Genomic DNA, 9,981 nt, shown 5'->3' with positions numbered 1-9,981 from the left:
CCCGTCTCCCGACGAAGGAGATGCCGTCGCGCCCCGGGGGTTGCTGCTGCCCCCCGCACCCCGCACCTGCCCCCCCCAATACAGGCACCGAGCCCTTCTGGAGGGGGCTGCGGGGCGATGCGGGCAGCCCCTGGGGCGCCCGGCTCTGTCCCGGGGAGCAGGCGGAGGTGCGGGGTGCGCGCCCCTCGCCCACCGGCGCGGAGCCCCCCGCCTCGCTGTGCCGGGGCGCAGAAGTGTCCGGTAAGGAGGACCAGGCTGCCTTGTCACATCTCAGCGCCGGGCAGGGGGGATGCTGCCCACGGTGCTCGCAGCCACGGCAGCAGCAGCAGCTCATGGGACAACCAAGGGACCAGATCTGTCCTCAGCCACCTCCTCGTCCCTCCACTTTCCCCGCGCTTCTGCCCAACCGCCCCTGTCACAGGACGCTCGGGAAGGGGTGCCCCCCGGGAATACTGCCGCGGGATGCAGCTGTGCACACCACTAGACACATGCCCCTGGCACCTACCAGATCCAGCGGTGCTCCTTGGGCCACTGCTCCAATATGATGAGAAGGAGTTAAAGATCCAAAAGTTCTTCTTTTCCCATCACGTACTCAGGCTGTTACAACTTGAAGTTACAGATAACTTTTAAGTTCTCCCATCCATCATTGTCCAGGACTACCAAACAGGCATCAATGGGAATTTTTTTCAAAAACTCTTGCTACGGAAATAAGCCAAAATATAAAATCAAGGTCAAATTAAAAAAAAAAACAACAAACAAACAAACAAACAAAAAACCCAAACTATAAAATACGACAGAATTTGTCATACGTAAGAATGATGGAGAACTTGTATTCATTTCCACTGAGACACAGCCTTGAGTTATACTACTCCTAGCTCAACAAGGCAGTTATTTAAAAATTAAAATTCTCCAACATGCTACAGTATCTGCTTGTCTTTATGTCTTGAATACTAAGGATACAATTTGCCTCTTCCTAATCCACCAGTGAGGTAATACACACCAGCAGAAACCATTCTTTCAAATAGCACCTAAAATCACATACATAAACAGTCAAAAGCACCATGCAATGGCCTTCCTCCTGAAAATGTTTGTCAGATTTTGGCATCTTACCATGCAATGAGCAAAAATGGTCAATTTGGTCTGATTGGGACCTATAAATTCCCAGAAAATCCTTTTTAAGACAATAGTAAAATATAAAAAACATCTCAAAATACATTATTGCCCATTAAAGTTCAGAGGAAAAGAGTTTACTTTACATTCCCCTGCCCAGTAATAACTAGAGATGGAGATCTCAAACTACAAACAGCTTGCACCATGCCTTTCTTTCTCAGCCAGATTTCTTCACCCATCTCTCCTGGAATGGGGGACAAGCCTGTTTGAAAAGAAACAATGAAGTTGGTACTTCAAGACCCTGCAGTCTGGGAGGTAGAAGCTAAAATGCCATTATCAGGTAGATCAAGCCAAAGAGAAGAACAGAAAAACCTTGAGACAGATATTTCAGTGTGCTTGTAAAAATGTGGTTAGAGTAAGGAAAGAAAACACAGGCTTGTAGAGTGCATACTGGGAAAAGCACTAGTCTGCCAAAGGGAGGGAAAGTGGCATTTCAATTGCTGTAGGGATGGGGATAGGAAAGCAACAAACAATGTTAGGAAAGTAAATATATAAACTGTCTCTCTCATCTCTCTTCTCAAACAACAGGCACAGAAGAGTGCTGCTACACTGGTACAGCTTGAAGAACACAAAGTGCCACATCATAGTTTTGTACATGTTAAGCATCAACATAAGCAGGGCAGATACATTTGCTGCCCAGCCCTGTACACATTTGTGTGCTCTTGGTATGAGAATAACTGAAATAGTGGCTTCTGTGAAAGGAGGTGATTTTGTGGGTTTACGGCTAAGTAGGATGGTGGCTTCAGAAGGTGTTGGAGGAGTGAAAACTGGAAATGACACCAGCAGAACTCACCTGACCAATGACCAGCTTTCTTCATTTCCTATTCCTAATGAAAACAGAAGGAGTGACCAAAATTGTCACATCACAGCCTCTGCTGTGGGTCCTGGTTGGGGGAACCACTGATTTCTCAGGGGGAAGCAGTGTCTTCACAAGTCATAGCCCTGAGCCAGAGCTGTGAGAAGGGAGAGGAAGGATTAATGTCTTCTACATCAGGACAGCAGCTCTTTCTTTCATCCACAGTTCTCCAATCAACCAATATGGCTCTGGGCTTGATAGACTCCCGTATATGAACAAAACCAAAAGCTATGGGTGCAGGAGTCACATGGGAGTGTTGCTCAAAGGCTTTTCATTGCTCTGGCTGTTCAAAGGCTGCAAAAGATGGAAGAACTGAAGTAATGCTGTTGGCTTGGCTCACTGAATTCAGCATTTCTGAATGTTTTGGAGCCTGAGTTTGTTGTAAAACCCTGAACTCCTGAATAGTTCAAGAATCAAGAAGATAAATACTCTTTTTGCCCCAAGTTTCAACCTGCGTCAGCATTCTCTGCTTATGTTCAAAGAGTTAAAATTCAGAAGCATTGATATAACATATATGCTGAGGTAAAAAAGACAGTCTGCATCTCCATGCGCTGTGATAATTGCAATCTGCCCATTGGATATCAAACTCCAAACACTGGGAAGAAAATGTAAATTAAAACCTATTCTGGATAGGAAAGCATGTTGCTGGTCGGCAAACGAAGTGTACAGTAATCAAATCCTCAAAGCCTCCTGCTGTAAATCCAGAAGCACACTCAAGTGTTGCGCTAATTTTTCACTGAAGACCAACTCCAGACAACTTTGTTGTAAATACACAGGCAGACATCAGAGGTGGTAAAATGCAGATAGCAACAGTATCTCTTCCTCTTTTGTCATCTTCTCTTAAATTTCTTGTGCAGCCTTCAGTGGCAGTTACTACATATTTGTATTACATTATTCACAGTTCTTGCTTCAAAACATTGGGAACCTTTTTTTTCTTTGCACATGACTACAGTAAATATTATCTTTCCAACTAATCACATTTAATGAAATATCGGTGATATAAAAGTCTTTATATTTAAGAGACAAAAGTAATAAATCAAAATAACTACAGGTGGAAATTAATAAAATAGGATCAGATATGTGACACCTCAGTCAAATAAAACTGTCAGTGAAAATGTCATCTAGTTAAATGCCACATTGTTCAGCCCATAATTGTTTGAGACAAAAAAGGACTTCTGAGGCCACAGACACTGACAAGTCCTACAGCACCCATTGGTATGAAGGGTCAGAGTTACTGGCTTCCGCTTCTAAACTAGCAGACCTTCAGGAAAACCCCATGGAACAACTTCTATAAAAGACCCAGCTTTACAAGGTGAATGAAGTATTCAAATAAAAAAATCAAATATTCAGATGAAGGTAAGAAAGGAGTTTTAGAGTAATGCCTCTACATTAGGCAATATTGTACATTTTTTGATGCATACACAGCATTCTCAATATCCTATGGTTGGAGAAAAGAAATTAAATTAATGTAAATTATGAGTTTCAATAGCCTGATAAACAATATTGAGAGGTGAGTTGGGCAAAGGCAAGACTCTTGCTCAAGAGTCTTGTTCTGTTCTGAAGCTAGCAATAGGCAGACAGCAGAAGTATGGGGGTGAAAAATTACAGTCTTGAAAATCTGAGTCACTCCTTAAGAACACCAGCGTTACTAATTCTTCTTGGATTTTTAGTGGCATTATTTAGTATCCACATTATTAGGAAATGAGGAATAATTTACATGTCTGGAGGTTGTTAACTTGGTTTTACAAAAGATTCTCAAAGAGATTGTGATTTTAAATCACGTAAGTGAAGTAAAATTCGCAATATCATTTCATGAAACAGTTGGGACTGATCAAGGCTGATTTTGCTTCAGAAATTAATTACACCTCATGTCTGGAAAATGTAGGCAGAAAATGAGGTCAGTAATGTGGAAGGAATGTGATAATGTAGATAGTAAAATGGCAATAAGTTCACAATAAAGGATGTCATCTATTCTTGAGCATTTGAAGGCTCATATAAATCTAACAAATAAGGCTTTCTTAAAAGCATTATGCAACTGTTATATTCCCTTTCTAAATCAGGTATAATTTCTGATTTAGGTCCTGTCTTGATAGTGTTAAGACAAAACTATACGTTTCTGCTCAAGCTAGAAAACAGATGTTTTATAAGAACACGTGCATAATGATATAGGTGTGCAGTTAGGCAGTGTAGGTACATGAAGTAAGTAATGGAAGTGCAATATGTCTCCTCAAGATCTGGTCTCAGGATCCTGGTTTTGCTTAATTCTTGAGGAGGATGGGTAAAATTCATATTCCCAGTATCCTGGCATGTTCAAAATACTCACTTTCAAATATGTTATAACACTCCTCTAATTTAAAAAAAAGTATGGTTCAGCAGCATGCGCTGAACAGCTCATCCATGGCTTTGTCATTCAGATAACTACCACTCTGACCTTCATGCTTCACCATGAAGTGGTTCATAATGCAGTCACAAATTCTGGCAGAAGTACTGCTTGAATTGGCACACTGGCCAATGCAGTTAAAGGAGGAAATTCCTATGTAGTTAAATATAAATTAATAGTGTTTTGTAACAAGCCCCAAATCAGTTCAGGAGGTTAAAAACACCAACATGCCAGTAGGCATTCACTATCAGAGTGGAATCATAAAACAAACATGCATCCTTCTGCTGAGATTTCCACCTGCTGACATCTAAAAAAAGGGACTGTTTGCTCTTACTGGAAGTACAGCTGTGGATAATGGCGTTTTATTTTCTAAACATCCATATCAACAAGGAAGTTCAATTCTTCACTTCTTGATAATGAGACACGCCTCCTGGCAAATGAGGTCAGAGTTGCTGTAGACATAACAAAGAGGAAATACTCACTTTTCCTGGTAAAGTTTCAGGGCGGTGGGACGGGACGACAGAGAGGTTTGCTGTAATTTGTGACGGTTCCATTTGCATTGTAGTTCTTTCCACTAGGAAGAGCAAAGACAAATTTTCTGGTTTAATGTAGGTCTTGATCCTTTCACAAAAAGAGTCCAAGAAGTCCATTCAGAGACATGACTTTAGCCAAGGAATGTGGCCATCAAATGGCTGATGTGCTTATTGGTACCAAATACGCTGATTGTTTCTGAGACACCAGCAGACCTGCAAAGCAATTCCTTGATGAGGAAAAACTTCTAAACCTCTGGAATAGCTGAATTTTAACTAATCATCATGGCTAAACCATGTCAGCAGAGGAGGACAGAGCCCAAGCATCCATCATCCAGCTATCAAACACACAGACGAAAAGTCAAGTGGAAAAAAATTACTAAACCCAGAAGTTTTCAGTCTCCACCAGAATATTTGCAACACATGCAATACAACAACTACACCAAAAAAAAGATGCTTTGCTGTATTACAGTTGTTTAACAAAGTTTGCATAAATATAAAAATGAAAATGCTGCTTATTGATCAAATGATTCACTAACAGGTCATGCCAACAAATGCTAAATATTAAAAGTGGCAACTGAAACCTTTCACTACATCAGTTTATTGATTTGCATTTGTTCCTACTTAGAGATACACTTTTATCTTATTCACATCCTGTCACTCTAAAATGATTTGATTACTGAAACAGTGCCTAACTCAGTTACAACATAAAGAACTGTAGGACACTAATCCCTCTTCTTTCTTAATTTGAAAACCTTGTATATTTGGTACTTTCTTGATACTTTTTTTTTTGTGCTATGTCACTATAAGACATACATGGGAGATGGTTAGTATCCTTCTGTGTGTGGTTTTCTTCATTATTACACATAGTTTTATGCATTACTTTGTACAAGTATTCACCTTAGAAATGAGAGAAGAGGAACGGAATAATAGCAAGATCATTATATAGCAGGTGTATCACTGAAAGGTCTTTTAACTACTTTTTAAATATTGACTACAAAATAATCTGAGCATGTTCATCCTATAAATCCACAAATTTACAAGCATTCCCTTCAAGACTTCCTAGGAAGCTTCATGATGCAATTCTGTACCCATTTGGCTGACTTTAATCAATAGTAGATTTAATAGTCAGAAATAATTTTTTAAATTTCAATCTGACATTTCAGAACCAAGGGCTGTCTCCTTTAAAATTCCATAAAACATCCATTTTTTGTGCTACCATAGACCCAAATCTTTAAACGGCCAGAGACACAGAACACCACTACTGACATGAATCTTGCCTGTTCACACTAGGGCAATTCATAGTGAGTGGGCTTAATCAAAACTAGAAGTACTGTTCTACCCATAACAATAACAGTATAATTTTCTTTTGTTCATTTTAAATATTTGGAACAAAATGTCCTCTCTTATGCCTTGCCTCTTTAGTATTCTGACACCTAAGAACAAACATTCTACAAAGTAATGCTAAATGCTGATACATATTAACTCCTTTTCTCTTCTTCTGTTCTCCAGAATGGAGACACTGCAAAACCAAGTCAGAAGAAATCTTTCATCAAGTATTCCTTTCAATCATTCTGCTCAGTCAAATTAAATAAAGAAATCATTTCCTTCAAATTGACCTATTTATTCCATGTGACCTAATGGCCAAAGTAAGTCCACGACATGAATAAATCTCATTAAGGGTATGCCTGCTGCATGCCTTCAAGTTATGTGGTATTATTTATTTGGTTTCTTTGTTTGTACATATGTTTAGAATTTAATATGTGGATATTTTGAAACAAAAGGGTCATACTGTTCTGTTGGTTGCCAACAGAATTTCCATGGTGACTTCAAAGAAATACTTTATTTAAAATCAATGACCTGTAGTCCACTGAGTTCATTATAAGTTCAAATAGTCATGCCACCTTACCCAGCCACTTAGGTTCTGGTCTAGCTGATGGGTAGAGAACTATCTCTTCAGACATTATCAGTTTCACAAAGAAAAAAAATCATATAATCTCAAAATTTCCAGAAATAGGTGCAGAATTAAAACACAAAAATATAAATCATAGAATCATAGAATGGTTATCTTGGAATGGACCTTAAAGATCATCTAGTTCCAACCCCCTTGGCATAGGTAGGGGAATCTCCCACTAGACCAGGTTGCTCAAGGCCCCATCCAGCCTGGTCTTGAGCACTTCCAGTTATGATCCTGGTGAGGGGTCTAGAGAACAAGTATTATGAGAAGCAACTGAGGGAATTGGGGTTGTTCAGTCTGGAGAAAAAGAGGCTGAGGTCAGACCTTGTTGCCCTCTACAGCTACCTGAAAGGAGGTGGGAGCGAGGTGGAGGTTGGTCTCTTCTCCCAAGTAACAAGTGATAGGACAAGACGAAACGTCCTCAATTTCTGCCAGGGAGGTTTAGATTGGATATCAGGAAAAACATTCTTCACTAAAAGGGTTGTCAAGCATTGGAACAGGCTACACAGGGAAGCAGTTGAGTTGCCATCCCTGGAGGTATTTAAAAGGTGTGTAGATGTAGTGCTGAGGGACATGGTTTACATGTGGTAACTTGGAAGTGCTAGGTTAATGGTTGGACTTGATGATCTTGAAGGTCTATTCCAAAAAAAACGATTCTATGATTCTATTATCAGTGGTTTTAAAGAGACATTCTTCACTTTTCTTTTTAATCATGCCATTCTGAATGCCTTTCTTTGGGATATGTTGTCTATGCGTTGCATTTAACTATGACTCTAAAGAACAGTGAAATTCTGTTAAATGGAACAGCTTTTTATTTAAGGAATATGGTAAAGGGTGATGATATTGATAAATGTAATTAACAAATTAGTTACTGCTCCAGGAGATTTCAAATTAAGAAGGTAATTAAGAAGAGAGGCAAATCATATTTAAAATACTATTTTATTATTTTATTTATTTTTCTTTAAAAGGAGTAATTCTAAACCATTTTTGTGGCCCATTAACTTTGGTAGAAAGGTAGAAGGAAAATCTAATGATCTAGTGCTAGGCAGGTTCACGGAGGTTTTAGCAGCCTCAGCCCCAGAGGAGGCATGGCTGAAGGTCATAAAAGGCCTGTACAACTCCATGAGAGCTACGGTCGTGCCCCACACTGATCTGCATATGAAGTAGTTTACATATTGCTGCCTATGCAATACTCCATATAAAGTTCATTACTGATTGCTACTGGAGAGAAGCTGAAGGGCTCGGGGGAGGAGATACGGGAGGGATGTGGGTAACAGGAGAAAGCTTGTCAGCCTTACAATAGTCTTATTTCACAGCCAGGGCACAGCCAGGATGGCAAGAACAGTCTCAGGACTGACTCTGCTCCTGAAAGGTTTACAATCTACATAAATAAAGAGAGAGAAAAGGCTGAAGCAATCTTCTCCCCAGAAACCAAAGCAACCCTTGCACCTGACTCACTGCTGTCATCTTCCAATGTGCCCTGCTGGGCCCTGACAAGCATTTCTTTCAGGCAATCAGGATGAAATACGATGCTTTCAGTTTCAGATGCATCTATTCCAATCCATACAAGAATAAAAAGACATTTGAAAGTGATAACTCACCAAAGAAATGAAAAATGTGATCCATTGTTTCTTGTGAGCAAACACTGACGGGACAATCAAAGCTGTGACTGAGTGAAATTCTTCCTTTCTGTTTAATAACCTGTAATTAATGCTGCTGTTTGCAAAACGTGCATGCTTTTCCAGTCTCCGATTCTGTTACAAGATCAGGGTCAGATTAATATTAGTTGCTCCAAAAGTGTCAGGAAACAGAACACAGCTGTTTTTTTAACATAGAAAACTTTTGCATTTGCAAATGTGAGACAAACTGATGGAGTTCTGTGGATCAATAATTTCATCACTTATTGTAATAGTTTTCTAATCATACGTTTCATAGTCTATAAAGATTTTCCAGCTTTTACATCTGCTAACTGTGACCCTGGAATACTATATCTTGTATTCAAAGGCTTTACCTTTGAATTCTTGCTCTAGAAATATGTTACCTTTTCTTTCACATCAAAGAGAAGTCAAACTTATGCAAATTTCATTTAATACATCAAATGTGGACAAGAATTAAAGAATACTTGTAATTGTGAATCCATTAATTAATAGATTTTAGTTTATGAGACATAATGGAAAGCTGACAGTTGCAAATCAAACATTGCCAATTACAGATGCTTTTTTTTTTATAATTTTTGGGGTGTAAGATAATGGGTTAAAATAAATCAGTGTAAAACAAGAATTTCTGAAAATGGTAATCCATTTGTAAAGCCAGTTTCCAGATAGAGAAAATAAAATTGTGGTCATAACTGGAAAATTCATATAAAAGTCAGTGAAAATTATGTAAGAGATTAATTTGTAATCAATCAGCACTGTAGCCTGTACATTCTTATACCATTAGCTAAATTAGTTTATTCTTTTTCTTCCAAAATTCAAATTTAACAAATAATTGGAACAGTAAAGGAGTTATTTATATTTTAATAATGGGGTTAAAAGGTTCTATAAAAGTAATTATTACCCACCTGTTTTACAGTGCACAACATTGAGCTTTCTGGCAGCACAGAGACAGTCAAGAGACTTTGACAACATTACTTTCCTTAAGAAAATAGAAGGATATTAACAACAAAACAACAAAGAAGGATAAAACAACAAAAACATGACTTCTTAACTGATTTAAGTTGTCACCAAGACAATTTTCATTGAAGTATGCAGTAGTACTTTTGTGGATTTTTATCAAAGATGTTAGCAGAATCCCTTCAATTATAAAATAAACTCAGTAGTGTCAAGATGCTGTAATTTAACATTAGCCTTATAGTGGCATATTCCTAACCCTTTTGCTCTGTTGTAACAGTGGAGAATGCATTTCACTACAAATGACAAAATACTTCAAAGGAGCTTCTAAATATCAGTGAAATGTCCCCAGACAAGCATATATATCAGCAAGTATTTGATTTCCTGGGGTTTTTTCCACTGATTCTTCTCTTAGCATTTCTCATATTTTGAAGTAAAACTACTTCAGTGTTATTTTTCAGTATACCATAAAATACAAA

The sequence above is a fragment of the Calidris pugnax genome, unplaced genomic scaffold (assembly GCF_001431845.1).
Source record: "Calidris pugnax isolate Ruff unplaced genomic scaffold, ASM143184v1 scaffold18, whole genome shotgun sequence".
Taxonomy (NCBI): Eukaryota; Metazoa; Chordata; class Aves; order Charadriiformes; family Scolopacidae; genus Calidris; species Calidris pugnax.
Note: the sequence above shows the minus strand (reverse complement) of the source record.